Source organism: Suricata suricatta, chromosome 14 (assembly GCF_006229205.1).
Source record: "Suricata suricatta isolate VVHF042 chromosome 14, meerkat_22Aug2017_6uvM2_HiC, whole genome shotgun sequence".
Lineage (NCBI taxonomy): Eukaryota > Metazoa > Chordata > Mammalia > Carnivora > Herpestidae > Suricata > Suricata suricatta.
The window spans coordinates 41,129,719-41,154,874 of record NC_043713.1 but is presented as its reverse complement, the minus strand read 5'-3'; the positions used below and the strand labels follow the sequence as shown (position 1 = coordinate 41,154,874).

General features: G+C 33.0%; 1 long non-coding RNA gene across 1 annotated transcript in view; it reads right to left on the bottom strand.

Annotated features, from left to right (window-relative positions):
* The window catches only part of LOC115277926, a 258,986-nt gene that overhangs the window by 193,892 nt on the left and 39,938 nt on the right, over positions 1-25,156 (bottom strand). The gene's annotated exons all lie outside the window — the stretch shown is intronic.

The window sequence follows — 25,156 nt, the reverse complement described above, 5'->3', positions numbered from 1 at the left end:
TTTTTTTTTTTTTTAAATATTTTTACATTGTAGTACTTGTTTTGCTTGTTGGTGGTGTTTGCTTATTTAATACATTCCGTCAAGGACAGAAATTTAAAAAAAAAGAAAATAATGAACTATTTGAGGAAATTGGCTTTGTGGAAAATTAAGGGACTTTTTTTTTTAGTTAGTTAACATACAGTGTAGTCTTGGCTTCATGTGTAGAACTCAGCGATTCATCTTTTACATATGACACCCAGTGCTCATCCCAAAAAGTCCCTCCCTTATTAAAAGTTTTAGCAAGACTTAGAATTTGCACAGAGAAAAGCAAGCTAATGAAGAAAGTCTTGAGTATCTTCAGGAATACATAAAGGAAGAATTGGCGATGGTAGTTCGAGAAGATCGTTAGCTATAGATAACATTGCATAGGAATATTGTTTAAATATTACTATTGACTTAATATAACTATATTGGGAGGATATGGTGGCATAAGATTGCTATATATTATTCACCATAATACCAAACCAAGGGATACTATCTCAAATTGATACCACAAAAGATACCAGCATATCATTTTGACATTTACCATGTGTGAGGATATCACATTTAAAAGGACAATAAATGTAAAATACTCGAATGAGCTTGTATTATAACATTAATAATATTTAGAGTATCTGCTTTCCAGACTGAATTAACTCATTAATTTTTCCAGTCCTGCTTTAGTCCTTATAATTTGTTATAATTATGCTTTTCTTTTTAATACAAAAAAAAGTATTAAAATAAAAACTTGAAAAGGCAAAAAAAATTGGCAGAAGAAACATCTAAAACAACTTGCTTTTGGGGAGGAATACTAATGAGAAAACATTTGGGGCAAGAAAATTATATATCTCTTAAAAAATAAAAACCCTTAGTGTATGATTTAACTTTATAAATAATGGGCATCATGATGTTGATAGATTAAATTAATTTTAAATAAGTAATGACACTTTGCATTAATCTGAAAATTGGAAAGCCTAGGTAAACATTGCTAATAGGAGAGGAAATAAGCACAAATTCCATCTTTCATAATTCCATAATTTTGAGTTGAAATTTGTCTCATTTTGCTTTTTAAAATTATTAATCTCAAAATTTGATTTAAAGCATTACAAGATCTCTTTATTTTGGTTAATTCTTTAAATTCATATATGTATACATAAACTCAGTCTCCAATTTTCCCCCAGGCCCATTTTAAATGTCTACTAATTACATCTCCTACAAAGTTATCAGTATACCTGACATTAAATTCAGCTTCCCAACTCTCAATTCAGATCCTATTATTATCATTATTATTATTAATTTGTTAAAATAATTCTGAATTGTCATTTTAATATTACATTCAATTTTATTAAAATTAGATAGTCCATATTTATAAATGAGAATCTCCATAACCACCTCCAGTGACATCATAGTTGCTATTAATTCTGAACCTAATTTCTCAAGTCTTAATGTTGTTTATGAGTTCCTCAAACTTTCTAATAAACTCTTATTTTGCTATGTCAGGCACCCTCTGCCTCTTTTTTATTCAGTGAAAGAACTTTTTATAATTGACAGAACTAATATTAGAAGGTCCAATTTGGTTATTCTAAAGACTTTCTTTTATCTCTGTTTGTAAATAGTTTAATACTAAAAACTACTTACCATACTATGCTGAATTCTACCACCTGGTCTTAATCTTAATCTACCTCTTAGATTATGTCTCCTATTCAGTTCTTGTTATACTCTGCGATGCTCATGATACCCAAAAGACACAAAATGTATTAACACCTTGATGTGATGACTTCTACACTTACCTGCACATACACATACACACACACATATACACACACACACAGTGTGTTGCCAAATTAGATTCTTATTTTGCACTCAAAGTTAACTTCTCCAAATGACTTCAATGATAAAAAAGTTAATTTCTATTAATCCACAGTGTTTATTTGTGCCTGTTATATGCATTTTCTTTTATTCTGTGTTGTTTATAATTATTTCTACTTGAATACTCTTTTACTCAGAAAAGGGATAATGTCTATATAGACATTTTCATCCCCTATCATGGCTGGCATAATACCTTACACATAATAGAGACTAGATGATTTGTCCCTTTAATTGAATACTGAAATTATATAGCCATATTGAGGTTAGCTTCTATTTATTTCTTTCCCTTTTATACAATATGCATTATTAATAATAATTAATATTATTACAAGTGGAAAAACTCCAAAAGTGGTTATAAAATTAAGGACTATGCAGATAGTGATTATTTTCATAGTTCTGCCCATTAAATTCCAAGCAAAATAATTGCCTCTCTTGGGCTCCCAGGGACCCAGAGGATGTAATTTATATAATAATAATATATTTTAAATATGATTCTGAAACAACATTAAAGTATAAAAATAGTGGTTGGGTTCACAATCCAAAATTAAAGAGTGCTATTATATAATTAGTAACACTGAATCTATTATATTTACAAAATCAATCATAAACTTGAAATTATTGCTCTTAAACTGACTGCACCAGATTTTACTGATGTATGTTTACATATGCCTTTAGTATAAATATACTGGTTACTGGCAAGAAAATGTGTTTCCCAGGTATATACTGTATAAAGTACATAAGAATTTGGGATTATTGCAGACATTTCTGATTTGCAAAGAATTCTCATAAACCTTTTCACATGAAAGAGACTGTAGAGATCATCCAACTAAAACCACACTCCCCCAATCAACTAAGCAACTGAAGAGAAGGAAAATGATAATTCTACAGTTCTCCTAGAGAGGAAATTCAGATTTGTATTTCTCACAAAGATTAAGTTTATGAATATCCCTGATATCAATTATCTGGGTTTGGCCCAAGGAGGAGGAATGAATAAGTTCACTCTAGGAGAAGGGGAACACTCAGTACTCTAAACCAGCATTTGCAAAAAGGTTATTTCTTATCTATATTTGGATGGAATCATAGTTGAGGAAAAGTGTAGAATATACAGCAAAGGATTTCCCCTTATAATTGATTTAACTCAGGTTTCTTCATTAGGGGGGACATGAGACTTCCCTGAAACCATTCCTGAGGGAGCCAAGGGCTTGATAGAGACATAATTCTCCATAAAGTGAAGGAACTATTAATGCTGAGGAGTTTTCCTTCTCCCTTTCTTTCTTTTTATTTTTTTTAATTTTTTTTTTCTTTTACTTAGAGTAGGAACACAATGAGGCAGAATACTACTAGTCCCTATATTTGTCCATTAAAGCAAGATGTTTTTTCCTTCTGTGACTTGCTTATTTGACTTAGCATAATGTCCCCTAGGAGGTTTATCCATGTTGTCACATATAGTGGGATTTCCTTTTTCTTTTTTCGTTGAATAATATTCCAATGTATGTATGTACCACATGTTCCTTATTCACCTGCTGATGTGGGCATCTGTGTTGTTAATGTATTTTGTTTATTGTAAGTATCTTGTCTATTGTGAATAAGTCTACAATGAAAATGGGAGGAATTTCTTTGAAATTCTAATTTCAAATAGTTAAACTCCTAGAAACAGAGGGTAGAATGATGGTTATCAGAGGTGAGAGGAGAAGGACACAGGGATTAGCTAGGGAGTAGTTAGGCGTTTAACACGTGTAAATTTTAGTCATGCGAGACGAGTGAGTTCTAGAGATCTAAACAACAAAGTGCCTATAGTTAACAATATTGCATTGTACACTGAAACTGTTTTCAAAAGAGCAGCTCTCAAGTGTTCTTACCACACACACACACACACACACACACACACACACACACACAAAAAGGTGGGTGGCTAGAGGAAACCTTTGGAGTTGGTGGATATGTTTATTACCAGGATTATGGGGATAGTTCCCCAGGTGTATTCATATGTTCAAATGCATTGAATGATATTGGTTGGTTGGATTGTGTTTTGCTGTCTTTCACTTCTCCTACAGATTGTTAATTCTTTTTAAAGTAATGGAATCTTAAGGGAAACAAAAACACAAACAAACACAAATACAAAACACGGGGCAGAGAAGTACAGAATATAAAATAAATACAAATGTGAGCTGTTTTGGTAATTGTTTCATAACCACAACAAATTAGTACAGAAAATGCCCTGTAGAAAACCACAGGATAAAGGTTCAAAGATTGAGGGGCTCCCTGAGGCAATGACGGAGATTTCAGTTTCTGGTATTTGGAAGTTAGGGTGCAGTTATGTTTTAGATGGGTCACTAAGTGTGTGGCACAATTCATGCTTTTAGCCAGATTTAAGCATAAGAAAGGCCACTTGGCCCAGGAAAAAGTGGGGTTTAGTTTCTTATAGGAATCTGGCAAAAGCTGTCATAAATTATAATTTGTACCCAGTACATTAGAAATAAACGTGACTTTGTTTAATTCCTTTAATAACTCCTCCTAAATCTAGGATACAATTTATCGCAGGCAATGAAAACTGAATTATTACTTCCATTTGACTATACACACATACATGTGACATTTTATTATTGTGACATTCTCTAATCTTTTATGATTATGAAAGTAGAAAAACTGATAAGTAAAAGATGTTATAAAGCATTTCATTACATTTATGATGCTATGAAACATCCCCCAACTTTCTGTTAACTTATTTTTAAAGAGTTAACATTAATTCAAAAGTAAATCATTTTCCCAGGAAATGACAAAAAATTTTGATTCAATTGGACTGTTTATTGAAATTATAAATAATAATAATCTGTTGGAGAAGTCAGAGTATTTAAAAGATAATAATAATATCCCAAAGATACATATATCCTAATCCTGAAACCTATGAATGTTATTTTACAAAGGGACTTTCTTTACACATGGGATTAAATTAAGTATCTTGATGTGGGGAGATTATCCCGGATTATCCATGTGGATTTAAAAATAATGACATGTATCTGTATAAACCAGGGGAGACCTAATTACAAAAGAAAAGGTGGTATGATGATAGACAGAGAGATTGGAATGATGTGGCACTAAGCCAAGAAATGTCAGGAGTCTCTGGAAGTTGGAAGAGGCAAGGATTCTCCCCTAGAGCATCTGGAGGACTAAAGCCTGGTAATGCCTTGATTTCAGCCCCATGATGCTTTCAGATTTGTGGCCTCTGAAATTGTAAAAGGATAAATTTGCACTGTTTTAAGCCATCCAAGTTTATGGCAATTTGTCTGTATCCTAGTCTTACATTTTAAATATGAAATGAACTCGAAGTTTGATGATTGGTGCTGTCAAGCAGAAAATTTTAAAAAATATATATAATATGAAAAAATGTTAAGTATTTGAGAAGTTTGTTTCCAGGGTGGCAATCTCTTCCCATAGACCTATGCATTAATGAAAAAAAAAAGCCTTTGTAATGGAAAACAAGAAGAATGTCCTGAATTATCAATAAGATTTTATTCTTTCTTCTAGAAAATATGACCTCGAAATGTCCAAGATCAGTTTGGGCACTACTTTTGTGAAATAAAGTGTCTTCCTCAAAATTTTAAGAACCAAATCTATTTACATCCTTCTGAGTTACATCTGTTATTTGTTTGTTTGTTTATTGTTTTATTTTTATTTTTGAGAGAGAGAAAGAGAGAGAGAGAAAGCGTGAGTGGGGGAGGGACAGAGAGAAAGGGAGGCACAGAATCTTAAGCAGGCTCCAGGCTTCAAGCTGTTCAACAGCACAGAGCCCAAAGTGGGGCTCTAACCCGCAAAACATGAGATCATGACCTGAGCCGAAACTGTACACTTGACCAACAGCACGCAGGCGTCCCTTCGTCTGTTACTTAAACTGACTGCAGCTTTTATACACACTCTGTTTTTGTCAGGGTTAACAAACGCTTCTCGTCAGCTGACTAGACTAATGTTTATCAACCTGAGGAACAGATCTCACTGATAAAGAGCCTGGAAATAGGCTTAGCTTTCTGGCCATTCAGATAATATTTTATAATTGTCATCATAAATTTGTTTGTTTGTTTGTTTGTATATTTACATTAAATCAATGAGAGTATTAGTGCTTATGTGTGCATGAGTTTTTATGTGTTTTCTAATTTTTGAAGTAAAAGTTTTATCAACATATACATAAATTGTTTTATACCTTTATACTTTGAATTTTCAGTTTGCATTTTCATACTTTATCATATAAATTACAATTTCTTATTTAGTATCAGAATATAATGGCATTCCTTTCAGACTACTTTTCAGCTTATTTATAATTATTTAATAATATAGAATTTATTACATATTTCTTTTTCTCTACCCAGTAAGTTTTTGTTGTTTTTGTTTTACTTTAAAGCAATTTATTTGAGGACATATAACTTTGGAATCCTAATAGTCTCATATCAATGATTCTTTCCTTCCAACTATTAATATCATGTATGTTAATATACAAAATATTTGCAAATTTGAGCTCTTTTTTCTCAGTGATATTTAGGTTACTCATGAATGTAAATATAAGAGGTGATTATAATTGTGATAGTTTTTTTCTTGTCTATTTTACAACTTAGACAATGATTATTCTCTATTAAACACTGCACAAAATAAGTCAAACATAAATAGTGATGATTTAAATTTAAATTTTAGTATTCTATTAAAATCATAACTATTTTCAAAGGACACTATTTCTTGAATCACATTTTAGTATATATGTGTTTTCTTCCTACTTAAGATTATTTGAGGCTTTTGAACAAAAGGGATAAAATAATATGATTTATGCATTCATTACTTCATTATAGTCTATAATACTTTGATTATGGTGTTGATTCTCATTTCCTATAGACAACTCCTAATTTAAGAAAAAATAAACCTTGACTACAACAACATAAGAAAGTGTCTTTTCACATAGATTCCTCACATATTCATTAATTCAATTAGAAAGCTTTGGCAGTGATGAGAAGTGAAAAGAACAGTGAATATGGAATGAAAGTAAAATATATTGTCAACTACACTATGCTACACGTTAGCTTTGCAAGCTAGGTAAACTGTGTAAGCTTAGTTTCCTTACATTTAAAATGTGACTAAAATACTCTTATTAAAAATAATTATTGAAAAATTTAATGAAATAACTGTAAAATCTTCAAGCACAGTCACTGAGATACAGTGAGCCTCAATTGAGTATTTCATGCATTAGTCATTGTAGAAGCTTTTGGCTCTGTTAAGTCCAGTAAATGCTTACTTTTTATTGCTTTGAAATACATAAATATAGATATATTTAATATCCCAGTATAGTTTCCTGGTGAGCTTTGCTAAAATTCATGAAGGGCTCATATAGCTTAGGATACAGTTTACGCAGCCTCCTTCTACTTCTCTGTGCCTTCTAACTTAGACACATGACAGAAACCTATAAAGAAGAACAAGGAAAAGGGTTGCATCTTAGCCACATTCTTGAAACTAGTTCCTCTTGGCCATCTCTAAGATAACATTGTCATAACAATGTCTAACATTTTGACATGACAGGTGTTAAAACTCTAATGAGAAACATAGGAGAAAAGACTGTGGGGAATGAATAACTGATCCAATGTTAAAAAATGAATCATGTAGAGATGGTAGGCAAAGAAGTCTTCCTGTTTATGTATGTTCCTCCATTAACTGATAGCTGACTCATTCTCCACTTCATCCAATGTAGATGGAAATTGCTCAATTTTCATAATTACTGAACTATCCACTTGCTATAAAAGTAGTAATTCATTGTTTATTCATCCTTTTAAATTAATAAATAATTCCTTAATATCCCAAAATTTACATACTTCTCTTCTGTAAAAATAAAGTTATAAAGATAAAAAGATTGTCACAGGTCTAAAATAGATAATTTTGGTGACTCCTGGTCTCAGTGGGTTAAGCTTATGACTCCTGATTTCAGCTCAGGTCATGATCTCACAGTTTATGAGTTTGAGCCCCATACTGGGCTCTGCTCCAACAATGCAGAGCCCAGTTGGATTCTCTAACTCTACATATCATAATTCTTAGACATAACTTTATTTGTAAGTGTTATGAGTTAATTTATCAACTTACAGATGCAGGGATGTTATGATGTACAGTTCACAGAGTCAGTATTTACTGATCATAACTGGGGGGGTACATTAAAATTACAGCACACTCCAAATTCAGGCCCTTTGTAATTACTATCACCTTTGCCTTGATCAGCCTTCCTTGAAATATCCACTTGTTCACTCTCATAACATCAAACTCTGCTCTGATGTCACCTTATTTGAGGTGTCCAATAACCCTAGAACTATTCATAACTTCTATTTCATAGAACTTATCTGAAATATATTACATTTTAATAGACTATTTTTAAAATAGTTTTAGATTCACAACAACATTGAGCAAAATGTACAGAATTTTCCATATATTCCTTGCCCTCTCAAATACCTAGCCACCCCCCCTTATCAACATCATCAACCACAGTGGTACATTTGCTACTATTGATGAACCTAAATAACACATCATAATCAGTCAAAGTCCACAGTTTATATTATAAGTCACTACAATTCATTTGTATATTCTATGAGTTTGGACAAATGCATAATGACATGTACCCACCCAATCACCATAGTATCATATAGTATAGTTTCACTATTTTAAAAATCATATAATGAAAAGACACAGAGGAAATTTGAATACTACTACTAAGTGAAAGAATCTAATATGAAAAGGTTACATAGTGTATGCTATGATCTGAATGTTTATACCCCTCCTGCCCCTAGTCCATGTTGAAATCCTAACTACCAAACGTAATAATGGTAAGAGATGGGGACCTTCAGGAGGTGCTTACGTCAGGAAGGTAGAGCCCTAATGAATGAGATTAGTGCCTTATTAGACTCTAGAGAGATTCCTAGCACCTTCTATCATGTGAGGACACAGTAAGAAGGCATCCTCTGTGAACCAGGAAATGGCCTCTCACCACCTGCCTCACTGAATTGCTTCCAGTGCCAGGATCCTGGACTTTGTAGCCTTTAGAACTATGAAAAATAAATTTCTGTTTTTATAAGCCATCAAGGCAACAGTATTTTATTATAACAACCCAAACAGACTAAGGCACTGTATGATTCCAACTATATAACATTCTACAAAAGGCAAAATTATAGTGGCAATAAAAAGGCCAATAATTTCCAAGGGTTAGTGGAGAGACAGTGATAAATAAATAGGCAGAAGACTTCTGAGGAACTAAAGACAAAGGCAACAACCTAGGCGCCACATTCCAAAATACCCTCCAAACACAAAATAATAAAAGAAAAAGGAAAAGTACACAACACTACACTTTTGGTGAAAAATGTTCAAATATCAAGTTAACTGTAAGTATAAAAAAAAAAGGAAAAACAAAGAAAGGGAAAGAAAGTCTACCACACACTTTCTCATGTTCTTGTGCCATCTGACTACACTGATAAAAGGCAGAAAGAAAAATCTATTAAGTGACTTAAGACTGATCCAAAAACACTGCCAAAATGAAAAGACTAAAATAGTGCCCTATGATGAGATCATGGATTACAGGGAAAAAAAGACTTCAGACTATATGTACTTTGAAGGGGTAGTAGCTAAAATGAATACATTCTAGGGAGGGAAAAAAGCAAAAAGGAAAGGTGAAGTATCTGTTGGCAATCGTGGAATGAAGAGGAAAAGAAGTGCTGTACAAAACAATGTCATCTACTGGGGCACCTGGGTGGCTCAGTCGGTTAAGCCTCCGACTTCAGCTCAGGTCAGATCTCATGTTCGTGGGTTCGCGCCCCGCATCAGGCTCTGTGCTGACAGCTAGTTCAGAGCCTGGAGCCTGCTTCCGGTTCTGTGTCTCCTTCTCTCTCTGCCCCTCCCCCTCTCATGCTCTGTCTCTCTCTGTATCAAAAATAAATAAAACATTAAATTAAAAAAATACAATGTCATCTACTAACAGAGGTAGTGGGTGACACAGTCTTTTAGTGGCCTTTTGTAAATACTGCTAGGATTTCCTCACTATGTTTTAGTCTAAAATATATTCTCCTTCATCACTCCTTCCCACTGTTGGGAAGAGAGAAGAGGAGTGCTGGCAATGGGCTTAAGGTTATTCTAACACCACTGTCAGAATGACAAAGTCTACTCTGATTCTTAGAATACGAAACAAGTGCTCTGGTTGGTTAGATCATCGGTTATAGAAAAAGAAAAGAAAAGAAAAAAGAGAAAAGAAGAAAAAATAAAAGAAAAGGAAAGAGAAAAGAAGAGAGGAGTAGAGAGAACAGGAGAGGAGAAGAAGAGAAGAGGAAAAAAAAGAGTGAGTGAGAGAAAAATAATGAGCTAAAGACAAATATTGTCTATAAACTTAGATGCAATGTTAACAATGTTAGTATCTGAAAATACATTAAATTAATAATACACTATGATCAAGTGGTTTACAGCTTTTGGAAATTATAAATAAAACTGCCATAAACATTTTTGTACATTTTCTTCAACAGAATGCAGATTTTCAAAACAATTTTTAGGGAAATTTCTAAAGCAATTAATTATTTTATTTATCAAATGGTGTTGGACAATCAGAAACCTACCCCTAAAAAAAATGAACTTTTAACCTTACCTCACACCATATTAGAAAGTAAATAACTTGACATGGTTCATAAAGCTAAATGTAAAACCTAAAATAGTAAACTTTGAGAAGCAAATATCAGAGAAAATATTATTTTCTCTTAGGTTAGCCAGGTTCTTTACATAGCACCATGTACATAAAATATCAAAGAAAACAATGGTAAGTTGGTCTTCATCAAAATTAAAAGTCTTTATGCTTTAGAGGACACTTAAGAAATGATTGGAGGGGCACCTGTGTAGTTGGTTAAGCGTCTGACTTGGGCCTAGGTCATGATCTCACAGTTGATGAGTTGGAGCCCCATGTCAGGCTCTGTGCTGACAGCTCAGAGCCTGAAGCCTCCTTTGGGTTCTATGTGTGTCTCTCTCTTTCTGACCATCTCCTGCTCATACTCTGCCTCTCTCTCTCTCATATAAATAAACATTTAAAAATTTAAAAAAGAAATGATTGGAAACAATAGTTTCAAACTATATATCTGATAATGGAATTCTATCCAGAATATATAAATCACATTTATCGCTTCTCGGCCTTTTGGCTAAGATCAAGTGCAGAATATATAAATCACATTTAAAATTCAATAATAATAATAATAATAATAATAATAAAACAATTTGTTTTTATCTTTTAATCAGGGAAAATTTTAAGCAGATGCTAGGCAACTAACCATAGATGCTCAATATCAATAGTTATCAGCAAAATGTAATGAGATAACAGTACACACTTTTTACCATGGGTATTTTTACTTTTTAAAATGGGAGAGAAAACCAAACACCAAACTAACACTGGCAACACCAAGTTCTGCTGAATATAAAAAGTAACCACAACACTCAGAAACTGCTGGTACAAATGCAAACTACAAATACCTTGGAAAACAGCAGTCTTTTGTAATATTACACTAACAATTACCATATGATACAGCAATCCCACTTGTAAGCATTTATTCAAGAGAAATGAAAACAAGTTCATACAAAGGCATGTACAAAAATGTTTATAGCAGTTTTATTCATAATTTCCAAGGTAGTAAACAACCCAAATGCTCATAGACTGATTGATCCATGGCAAACAAATTCTGGTCAAGCTACACAACTGAATATTATTCAGTGATAAGACTTACTATAATACAACAATAAGGATCAAACTAAAAAATGTAATGCTAAATGAAAGAACCCAGAGACAAAAAGTAAATTCTGCATCAGACTACTTACACAGCATTCTAGAAGACACAAATGCTATCAAAGAATAACAGGGTTTAGGGTAAGATGAGGGAACTGACTCCAATATGGAATGAAGAATGTTTGGGGAGAGATGGAAATGTACTATGCCTTGATAATGGTGGAAGTTGCATGGCTCCACACATTTGTCAAAACTCATCAGACTGTACAGCGAAAACCACCAAATACAACTATATAAAAATGTTCCTTCCATAAACCTAATAGAAAAAAATAAATATAAAGAGGCAAGCCATAGAAACATTAATTAAAATAAACCTAAGAGTCTGTGTTAATATCAAACAACGTGGACTTCTGAAAAGGAATATAACCAAGAACGAAGAATGTAGTTTTATAATGATAAACCAGTCAATTCATCAAGAGGGAAAAGAAAGGGAGAGAGACAAGAAGGAAGGAAAGAGGGAAGGAAGGAAGGAAGGAAGATGGAAGGAATGAAGAGAAAGAGAAAGAAAGAAAAAGGTAATGAAGGAAGAAGCAGGAAGAAAATTCTAAATGAATATGCATATGATAATAGAGCTTTAAAAAACATGAAACAAAAACTGAACTGAAAGGAGAAGCAATTATAGTTGGGGATATCAAGGCTCTTTCTCTAATTATTGGTAGATAAAGGTCTGTTGGCAGACAGATAATCAGTAAGAATATACAAGACTGAAAACAGCAGTATCAGTCAAATTGACCTAAATGGCAGTCTACCTAACAAAAGAATGCACAATTTTTTAAATGGTTCATGAACATTCATCAAAACAGAAGTTTGAAAAACACAAACAGAAGTTTATTCTTTGTCAGTTTATTTGCTTTTAATTATCTAATGATTTGAGTAAATTTTTGCAGTCATATCATTGTTAACAATCTCTAATATAATTAAATTTTGTCAAAAATTTTTGTCAGAAAGCATACTTTGTAAGTTTCAAATGTTTAGATATTCAGTGTGTCTTTTTATATTGACCAGCATTTTATTTTACATTGGTGAGTATCTTCTGTCCTTAGAATCTGTACCCTGCAATATGGCATTTGATGGTGTTGATCAGATCTCTGAATCTGTATTTTTTACCCCCTAGTGTTTCTGTCTAAATGAGTTCTCACAAATCGGTTCTCACAAATCCTTGACTACATTTGTGATTTTGTCTATTAATCCCTTAATTTGGTCAGTCTTTCTATTCCTCTGATTAGATAATTTCATTATTTTGTCTTCAAGTATATTGATGTTTCTTCTGCCATTTATGATCTGCTAGTAAACAAATGAGAACAATTTTTCATTTCATATATTGTTTTATCTTGTAGACTAGCCACTTATTCCTTGTCATTCATCTCTTCAGTCATTATTTCCATCATTTCCTATAGACTATTTATGAGGTTTATCATTATGGAGAGTGTAATTGTAGAAAATTGAATTCTTTTATTTTCCTTTCAGTAGTGCTGATGTTGTGTACTGATGGCAGGAACACTTTTCAACTCACAGCCCCAAACCGTGTCTCCCTTCTACTGAACCATGAATGAAATCTCTACTTTTTGTTTGTTTGTTTGTTTAGAATTACAGTTGTTTCTTTTTTCTAGGAAATTTGAAGTTTCCTCCATATAGGTTCAGTAGTCAAAGATTTATGCAGAGTATACACAGATTTTTGGAGTATTTTATCTGCTTTTTTACACAGCCAGCACTGTATTTTCTTTCAAGTAAAAAGACTTATAAAGGCAGTTCTCATGAGTTTTATTTCTTGTAGTGTCAACTTCCCTTCAATTTCTGCTTTTTTGGGGGGGGTTAATTTTTAAAACATTCTTCAAATTCTTTTTAAATAAACCTTCAAACAGGTGTTTTCATATAATTCTTCAGAGTTTATATTGCTTATCTGTGAGTAGGTTAATCAGGCCAGCTATTCCATCATTACTAAACTGTATCCATGCTAGAGCATATTTAAGTAAGCAATCCAAAATATTCTAGAGTTTTTAAAGTGTTGGTTAGAGGATTGAGACAGAGTTTGCCGAATTGAATGTTCTATATGGAAAGAATCTCTTGCAGCATTCTACTATTTGCCAATAATTTTTATAGAATTTTTATTTTTTTTCTTGTCTGAATGTTACTAATAACCACTAAGTAACCAGGCAGGTTTAAATATCTTTATTTCAGGAAAGAAAATAGTGAATGTAATAGAATGAAAGCTAAAATTGTTGTTATAGAGACTTGACAGTGGCTTTTTGAAAATGTAATTGTAGTAGAATTATGTGATTTGTTATATGATGAGTCAGTAATGTGTGTGTGTGTTCATATTTATCGGGATTCAAAATTTGGCCTTCAGAACGCAGGTCATGAAGACTGGATAAGAACATCTTGATTTATGGTGTTTGGATACCTGGGAAAAGAATAGAAAACTGCAATTGGATGTAACTTAGTTAGTCGTTGTGCCTGAAGATCCTTTTGCAGGGTTTTATTGAGAACCACAAAAGAGGAATAAAATACTTGAGCAGATGACAAGTAGGTATCCATCAAGTATAACATGAGATATTTTCAAACACTGTATATTTATATAGATTATGCTTTTATTCCTACCAATTGTTTCTTATTTTATAGACGAGAAAACCAGCATTTGTTGAGGTCAAATATTTATCCTCCGTGACAAAATGTATGAATCAGGATCGAGGGAAATCTGCCTCTGGATTCAAACACGTTCAAGGCTATCCGCACCATGGTGTCTTTTTGCAGAATTCATGTGCTTGAAGATAAGCATCCCCTTTCAGGAAAGGCATGCAGAAACTCAAATATAACAAACTGCCTGAAGTTTATACATTGCAAAAGACTCAAGTATTATGGCATATTATTTATGTTTGGTCCTGACAGTTGAATATGCAGGATCCACACAGGTAGCTGGAAGCAGAGTTTTAAAAAAGACATGCATTTTAATATCTAGATGTTCTCAAGATTACATACATGAATTTGGTAACTTCAGAATTTTTCTGGTTTTCCCCTGAGCTTATAACCATTGTATTTTGCACCTGTTCATTATTGTTTTTGTTTTGGTCTTTTTTTTTATTAGCTTTTAAAACCCTTGATGAATTAAAATGCTATATCTCACAAGAAGACTTTGATAGTCCATTTGTGATTGACACTGCTATTTTTTAATTTTTACTTATTTATGTTCTTTATTTTATAGAGAGAGATCAGAGGAGTGGTGCAGAGGGAGTGAGATAAACTTAAGTAGGCTCCAAGCTCAGCACAGAGCCTGGATTAGGACTTGACTATACAACTCTGGAATCATTAACTGAGCAGAAATCAAGAGTGAGATGCTCAATTGACTGAGCTGCTCAGGTGCCCTAGCATTGCTATTTTTTAAGTGCTAAATAATGTTTGAATATCTTACTTTATATTATGCTAAACATACAGTTATTTACTATGCATACAAATATGACTCACTAAGACATCAATACCACAAACTACAGGTGGTAACTCTGGCTGTTAATTAGCATATTTAATTAGTAGGTTACACTTCATTCAACATGTCCTACTTTTAATAATAGAATATTTTGCAGTAGTTTAAATTTGTAGATTGGCCCACAAATTTAGAAGTCCAAAGTTCATAATTGAAATTTACTTTTTTCTTACTTTTGATATTAAAAAATATATATTCTCTCAAGCTATGTTCCAATATTTTTACTATGATATGACTTATAACTGGATTTTAAAATGCTACTATAAAATAATAGATTTTACTTTCGACCATGTTCTTAAGGAACAAAATAATTATTGCAACCACAACCCTCTAAATTAATGTTGGGTCTCTTTTCTAATATTTCAGTCTGTGTTTCCTATCATTTAACTATGTGACCATGTTTGAATAGGTTTATATAATTGACTACCCCAACTGCAGCATTTAAGAGTTATATGCAATTGGTGCTAAGATATCTCAAGTTCCTAAGCTCATTACACTTGTCACTTTTGAAAGCTAGTAGTCAAGTCATGTCTCTTCAGCTTGAGACTCCAAGGAATTGCACAGATAAAGAATGAAAGGAAAAAGTGAGTTGAAAAGAGTCAAAAGCAAGCCAGACTAGTAGGAGATACAAGCAGCAAGAAATAGCAGAAAGTAGAGCTTCAAAGTAGGATATGTGGACTCTTGTGGTACACGTAGAAATCAAAAGAAAAACAAAGGGTAACATTTTGGTATTCACCCAACCTTCAAAAGGAAGCCTCCAGAGAAATTGGAAAAAGCATCTTAAGGAATTTTTACCTCTGAGATTGAACCTGTTGAAAAGATGTAGATTGTGATGAATAACAGCATTCTTTCAGATTGTGATTCTATACTCTACATGTGGAAATAGTGGCTTTATATACACATAGACATATCCCTTTGTTCTCATGAAGAAAGCTGTGATTTTGAGGAGAATGTGGCAAGTATTTTCAGGTTAAAAATAGTGGCGCTGCTGTTTCACTTACACAAAAAAGCACCTGTTATAATGAGTTGCACTTATCATATGCTTAATTAAAACTATGTTTTACATATTATATTTACATATAATTTATGAAATTTTGCTTCATTAAGATAATTAATCCCACCATAAGTCGCTTTTTTGTTAGTTTTTAATAAAACAAGTTTTGAAATATTCAAGCAAATCTTTATATCAAATACCCTTACCTAATATATACCAATCTAAATATTTAGGACGTTGTCCTTACTCTGAATGGTAAGGCAGCTCCCTGGTGTTATTAGTGAATATTGAGATTTAAAGTTAAAATAGATATTCTTTTTTATAAGTTTATTTATTTATTTTGAGAGAAAGAGAGAAATGACAGGAACAAATGAGGGAGGGTCAGAGAGCTAGGGAAAGTTCCCCAAACAGGCTCCATGCTCAGCAGAGAGCCTGACAGGGGCTGAATCCTATGAACCTCGAGATCATGAGCCACTGAGCCAAAATCAAGAGTCGGATGGACACTCAAACCAACTGAAACACCAAGGCATCCCAAAGTGGGTATTCTAATATAGCATTAAAATGTATTCATATGTTTTTATGTAGCCAGGGAATTGGATAATTGAGTCTGAGTATAAAATTTCCACTAGTACCATTATTGCTTAGATCAGATGGAATGATGGTTTGTGTCTTTAGTCAGATGCAGAATCTGTTTCCAATCAAATCACTTCTTTCAAATGAAATCTTGTTTATACAGTGCTCTACATGCTTTAAAGCCATATATTTCAAAATAAAATAGATACAGCTAACAAGCTGGGATTCCTTTATGACAGAATGTTTTTACTTATTTTTAACTGGAAGAATACATATAAAAATATTGGAGCATTTAAGCAAATTACAGAAAACTGTAAAAGAAATAATTAATGGCAAGATAAAAAATTTTAGCATTTTTCTAATATATCAGATATTCTTCGGGGCCATCATGAAATTACAGAAGTGCTTCTTTCTAGATGGTTATATATCTTCCTCACTCTGCCTGAATATTGTACATAGGAAATTAAGTGAAAAGGATTTCACAACATTTTAAATAATAAAAAATATATACATATAAAACTACCACTGGCCAAGATGGATTTAACCTCCTACTTGAAACAAACCAATAATAAACAAAATAAAAGAAAATGTGGTTTTCAAGATATCAGTCATCAAGTCGGGTATCAAATATTAGGAAATTAAAGATAATCAACACTGAGAAATGGGAAACAAACAAATAAGCCCTAACACTGTATCAGTTTACTCTGTTGACAGAGTTTCTGGCCAATGGTAAAAGGAGAAGACTGTGAGTTCGGGCCTGGTAGGCATGTTAATTTTAGGAGCTGGAACTGAGACAACATAGAGAGTAACCATATAAAGTAAGACACACAACGTCCCTGCGAGGAAAGAGCTCCACAGAGAAATCATTTCCAGAGACCTGAAGACAGCGCCACTCGTGTGTGCAGAAGGATATTAACCAGTTAATCGTGCTGTGGGGAAACAACGGAAGATGGGAAAGAACCGTCTGAGAGCAGCAGAGGGAGCTGTACCCAGCTCCCAGAGAGCCTCATTCTCTTAGACAAGAAACCCTGTGAGTCACAACACACTGAATAAAGGATTCAGAAGAGTTTAGTAACAGTAGTAGGATGACTATTCAGACTGAGCTATCATCTTACATAATAACCGGAAAAGCGTATGTAAAAGGACCAAATTAGTTCCAAATAACTGCACCAGGCAAAGCTCAAATACAGTAATAATACAAAACAATATCTAACAACTAATCCAGTATTTGGCTGGCATCCAAACAAAAATACCAGGCATGCACAAAAAGCAGAAAAATGTAGTTCATAATAATGAGAAAAATCAAATAATCAAACAGATCCAGAAATGACAGAAATGTTAGAATTAGAAGGGGCCAAGGTATTAACACTATTATTATAAGTTCAGAAACACTACAAGAGTAGAAGCACAAAAGATGTTAAAAAAAGAGCACACAAATTGAATTCCTGAGAGATGAAAATTTTAATGGATAGAATAAAACTACACTATAGAAGATTAACAGTAGATTAGAAACTATAGGATACAAACCAAAAAGATTTCCAAAGTAGAAAACTAAGCAAAATAAATTATCTATAAACAATCTATTAATCTACCAGAAATCAGGGATCTACATTACAGGAATGTTATAGAAAGTCTTTAACAATAAAGAGAAATAACACAATGCCAAAATATAGATTTACACAAAGGAAGATAGAGCAACAAAGATGTTAGTTTCATATGTAAAGAGTTAATGTTCTTATTAACTAAATCTTGTTAAAATATAATTGAATGCTTAAACAGAAATGATAACAATGAAGTATGGGATTTACAGCACACAAAAAATAAAACACATCAACCAATAGTACAAAGGATGGGAATGGTTTAAGGAAAATATGTAATTATAAGTTTCTTATACCATACTTAAAACAGTATAATATCACTTAAAGTTAGACTGATAAATTTTAGATGTATTCTAGAGCAACCACTGAAATGATGACCTAAAGTTATCTTGACCAAGGTAGTCTTAAGGTTCCCCTCAGTTTGACTACATTTTATTTTATTTTAATTTTTTTAAATGTTTACTCATTTTTGAAAGAGAATGAGAGAGCACAAGCAGTGGAGGGGCAGAGAGAGAGAGAGGAGACACAATATATGAAGCAGGTTCCAGGATCTAAGCTGACAGCACAGAGCCCAGTGTAGGCCTCAAACTCACAAACTGAGATCATGACTTGAGCCAAAGTCAGACACTTAACTGACTGGGCCACCCAGGTGCCCCAGTGACTAAATCTTAGGCAGGTTTCTTCCTGACTATAGGCCCCTGATCTTCCTTTTATTAGAGCACTTATTCCAGAATATTTGCAAATGTAAATTCTTTTTCTGCCCTTTCAAGATGTAAACTAGTCTCCTATATCTTGCCAGTTTTTTTTTAATAATGGTAAATCGTTGACTACCAAAATGGTAACAGTTTTATTTGTACAAGTGCTTAATTACAGTCTCATAATATATAAGGCAAACTTTATGAGAAAAGAAGAACAGGCAAATTCACAATCATAATTATAGTGAAAGACTTTAACACATCTCTGAACAATTGACCAAAAAAGAGACCCAAACCCAAACGTAAACCAAATCAAACCAAACTCAATACAACAAAACAAAGCAAAAAGGGTAAATATATGGGAAGTTTGAATGAAATGGTGTACTGAGACAGATACCTAACTCCTAAAAAATACAGAATACACACTTTGTTTAAGCACATATATGGGTGTCTGTGTACACTCTTAAATTTTTTTTTGTTTTATTTATTTTTGATACTGAGAGAGACAGAGCATGAGAGGGGGAGGGGCAGAGAGAGAAGGAGACACATAACTGGAAGCAGGCTCCAGGCTCTGAGCTAGCGGTCAGCACAGAGCCCGATGCGGGGCTCGAACCCACGAACGTGAGATCTGACCTGAGCCGAAGCCTGAGGCTTAACCGACTGAGCCACCCAGGCGCCCCAGGTGTCTGTGTACACTCTTGATCAGTTTGTGAGCTCGTAGTTGTGGGAATAAAGCACCATGCCTGGCTCTTGCTCTGAGCCTGGAACCTGCTTGGAATTCTCTCTCTCTGTCTTTCGGTGTCTCTGCCTCTTCTCTGCTCATGCTGTCTTGCCAGTTTTATACACAGTAATATCTTTCTTAAGCACCTGACAGCCATCCCTTCAAAATATAATCATTAAAAAAAATCTCCTTTCCCAGTTTGTGGAAGTGAAGGGTTTCTGTGGAAGGCTCCAAAGAAGCCTAACTTCTTTAAGCACCAAATAAAAACAAAGGTGTCTTAATTTCATTGACGACTGTCCCCTCTAAAGTCCTCCAGTATTTTCCCTAGCTCACTTCAGCACTTAAAAACTGTCCTATTTGTTTTAGTGGACTAGAGTTCAATCTCTATTGTAATAGTCTTGATCTCTATTTAATAATCTTGAATAAAATCAATAAAATCTCTCATGCTTGTTTCATTCCATCCAGTTAATTTTTCTTGAAGAATAATAAATGGAACACCAAAGGAGATGAAATTAATAATACAAAGCGGTTAATTAATTCAAAAAAGAGAAATAGGAGAACAATAAGAGCAAACAACACATACACACAAATAACAAGGGCTTAGAATTAAACCTGTCTGTATCAATGTTCACATTAAATGTAAGTATTTGAATTTTTTAACATTATTTATTTTTGAGAGAGAGAGAGAAACTGTGCTAGTGGGGGAGGGGAAATAAAGAGGGAGACATAGAATCCAATCTGAAGAAGTCTCCAGGCTCTGAGCTGTAAGCACAGAGCCCGATGCAGGGCTCAAACCCACTCGAGATCATGACCTGAGTCAAGCCGTAAGCCCAACCGACTAAGCCACCCAGGCACCCAAAATGTACATATCTAAAATATGCCAACTAAAATGCAGAAATTGCTAGTTTGCATTTTAAAAAGACCAGATATGTGCTGCCTATAGGAAACACACTTTAAAACACAAAAACATTAAAATTAAAACATGCAAGGAAATTACCAGGGCTAAAGAAGCTCATTTGTGAATAACAGGGGGATCAATTCATTCACAAGAAAAAAAAATATCCTATATATTTTTGCACTAGTAATGGACCTTCAAAACGTATGAAGAAAACACTAATAACATTGCAAACAGAAACAGACAAACCCATGATTATAGGCACAAATGCCAACAACAACTGATATAACAAATAGAAAATCACAAAATGTATAGAAAAGAAATCTTCCAAGATGACTTATTAAACATTTATAGTACACTTCACCCAATGACAACAGAAAATGCATTTTTCTCAAATATGCATGGAATGTTTACCAAAACATAATTTTCTGAGCAATAAAACAATCCTGAAATTTAAAAGATTCAAGTAATACAAAGCACATCTTCTGAATAATTATAAATCAACGGTGGAAGGATCTCTGAAAATACTCCTGTAGTTCATTTAGAAAATAAAACATTTCTAAACACCCCATGGGTTAAATAAATTAAAAGGAATAGAAAAAGCATTTAACCTGAATAAAAATGAAAACACATATATCAATATATGGGCCAGAACTACGTGCAGAATTAAAATTTGTACAATAGACCATCTGAAATAGAAAATAAAAAAAATCAATGCCTCCATTTTTACCTTAAGTAACTAGGAAAACAATAGCAAAGTTAAAAAGAAACAGTAAGAAGCATAATGGAAGTTAGCATAATGGAAGTCAGAAAAACAACAGTGAAATCAATGAAACCAAGACTTGGTTCTAAAAAAGAACAAAGTTAGAGGACTTGCACTACCTCCTATACCTATCCTATACCATATCTAAAGCATGTCTTTAAGACATACTATAAATCAAAGTAAGTATTAGAATGATCAGGTATAAAAATTGGAATATGGGTCAATGGAGCATGATAAAGAGTCCAGTAATAGTTGCACTCATATATGAACACATTATTTACAAAGTGAAAGAAAGTACAGTAAATTTTTCATGAATGTTGCTGGAAATATTGTTTAGCCATTCAAAGTTAACTTTGAAACATGTTTTATACAATATACAAAAAAATAGAAAATCACAACATGAATCCTAGACTTAAATTTAAAATCTAAACCATAATATTTTTAGAAATAAACTTAGGAGAATCTCTGTATTATTTTAACTGTGGCTAAGATTTCTTAGAATCAAAGCAAACAAAATCCATTAAGAAAAAAAAAAAGAAACCAACTTGGAAGTACAGGCTAAAGTCCAGGATTGTGATACCTCCAGCTTTGGTTTTCTTTTTCAACATTACTTTGGCTATTTGGGGTCTTTTGTGGTTTCATACAAATTTTAAACTGTTTGTTCTACCTCTGAGAAAAATGTCAGTGCTACATTGATTGGGATTGCATTTAATGTGTATATTGCTTTAAGTATTATCAACATTTCAACAATATTTGTTCTTCCAATCCATGAGCATGGAATGCTTTTCCATTTCTTTGTGTCTTCTTCAATTTCTTTCATAAGCTTCCACAGTTTTCAGCCTAAAGATATTTTACATCTTTGGTTAGGGTGATTCCTAGGTATTTTATGGTTCTTGGTGCAATGGCAAATGTGATCGAGTCCTTGATATCTCTGTTATTTCATTTGTTGTCTGATTCCTGATGCTAGGACTTCCAGCACTATGTTAAACAACAGTGGTAAGGGTGGACATCCCTGTTATGTTCCTGATCTCAGAGGGAAAGCTTTCAGTTTTTCCCCATTGAGGATGATATTAGCTGTGGGCCTTTGATTTATGGCTTTTATGATGTTAAGGTATGTTCCTTCTATCCAAATTTTCTTGTGAGTTTTAATTAAGAATTTAATTAAGAAAGGGTACTGTATTTTGTCAAATGCTTTTTCTGCGTCTATTGAGAGGATCATATGGTTCTTATACTTTCTTCTATTAATGTAATTATAAATTACATTGATTTATAAATATTGAACCAGCCCTGTAACCCAGGAATTAATCCCACTTGATCAAAGTGAATAATTCTTTTAAAACACTGTTGAATTCGATTTGCTAGTATCTCGTTGAGAGTTTTGGCATCCTTGTTCATCAGGCATAATGACCAGTAATTATAGTGGGATCTTTGCCTGGCTTGGGATTCAAAGTAATACTAGCTTCATAGAATGAGTCCATAAGCTTTCCTTCAATTTCTATTTTTTGGAACAGCTTGAGAATAATAGGTATTAATTCTGCTTTAAATGTCTGGTATAATTCCCCTAGGAAGCTGTCTGGACCAGGGCTCTTATTTGTTGGGAGATTTTTGATAACTAATTCAACTTATTCATTGTTTATGGATCTGTTCAAGCTTTCTATTTCTTCACATTTGAGTTCTGGTAGTGTGTGAGACAAATCTAGGAATTTGTCTATTTTTCCCAGGTTTCCAGTTTTTTGGCATGCAATTTTTCATCATTTTCTCTAATTGTTTGTATTTCTGTGGTGTTGGTTGTGATCTCTCCTCTTTCATTCGTGATTTTATCTCTTTGAGTCCTCTATCTTTTCTTTTTGAGAAGTCTGGCTAGGGGTTTATCAATTTTGTTTGTTCTTTTAAAAATTCAGCTCTTAGATTCATTGATCTGTTCTACTGTTGTTTTTTTGTTTGTTTTGGGTTTTTTAAATTGTATATTATTTATTTCTGCTCTAAACATTATTATTTCTCTTCTTCTGCACACTTTGAGGTTTCTTTGCTGCTGTGTCTAATTCCTTTAGGTGTAAGGTTAATTTCTGTATTTGAGATTTTTCTTATTTCTTGAGATATGACTGAATTGCGATGTATTTTCCTCTTAAGACTGTTTTTGCTGCATCTCAAAGGGTTTGGACTGTCACGTTTTCATTTTGACTTGCTTTCATATATATTTTTAAGTTCTTTGATTTACATGTTGACCCATTCATTCTTTAGTGGAATATTCTTTAAACTCCATGTATTTGGAGACTTTACAAAATTTTTTTCTTGTGGTTGATTTCAAGTTTTGTAGTGTTGTGATCTAAAAATATGCATGATATGATCTCAATCTTTTTATATTTATTGAGAGCTGTTTTGTGACCCAGTATGTGATCTATTTTGGAGAATGTGCCAAATGCACTCAAGAAAAATGTGTATGCTGCTGCTTTTGGATGAAAAGATCTGAATTTAATTGTTAAGAGCATCTGGTCCAATGTGCCATTCACAGTCATTGTTTCCTTACTGATTTTCCGCTGAGATTATCTGTCCATTGCTATAAGTGGAGTTTTAAAGTGCCCTACAATCACAGTATTGTTTTCTATACATTTGTCTATGTCTGTGATTAAGTGATTCATATATTTGGGTGTCTGCATGGGGGGCATAAACATTTGCAATTGTTAGCTCTCTTGATGTATAGACCCCTTAATTATGATAAAACACCCTTCTTCATCTCTTGTTAGAGTCTCTGTTTTAAAATCTAGTTTGTCTATTTAAAAAACAAAAAGAAAAAAGAAAAATAAATAAATAAAATGAGGTCTTAAAGATTTTCTCCTAGGCTTTCATTTAAGAGTTTATAGTTTTACAATTTAGATTTGGTTTATGACCTGTTTTAGTTTTTCTATACAGTATGAGGCATATAGGTTGATGTTCCTTTTATTGACAAGCCATGTCTACTCATTCCAACACTGTTGTTGAAAAGACTGCCTTTTTGCTATTGATCTTCTACTGCATGTTAGCTAAGACATATTCGTGTGGGTCAATTTCTCGATTTTCTAATTCTGCTTCATTGTGACTGATACTGACTTTTTCAATATTGTTTCTAACATTTTATTGTTAGTGTATAAAAAATAAAGTTGATATTTGTATGTTGATCTCGTTAAAGTCACTCATTCTAAGAGCTTTCTTGCAGATTCATGGGATTTTCTGCATAGACAGTTATGCCATCTGTCAATAGGGATAATTTAATTTTGTCCTTTCCAATCCAAATGCCTTATATTTTGTACTACATTTATGCATTTGTTATAACACCCCATTATTTTTATTAGCTTCTTAACATCTGTAGTTTTTTTTTCTCCATAATATTTTATTGTCAAATTGTTTTCCATACAACACCCAGTGCTCTTCCCCTTAAGTGCCCTCCACCATCACCACCACCTCTTTTCCCCCTCCCCCTTCCCCCTCAACCTTCAGTTCATTCTCAGCATTTTGAAGAGCCATATCTTATATTATTTTTCTAATATTTCTCTTTATAGAATTTTATTGATATTGCTTTTCTCCTAAATATTTCCTTTCACTTAAAACTTGGATTTGTTTCATTTCATTTTTTATTTCTAAGTAACAAACTATTCACTTGAAATCTTATTTCCAATCTGACAGTCTCTGACATTGAAATTTTTAGACAGTTCATGTTTCTAGAACATGTGAAAATTAATGTAGTTATATTTATTAATATTA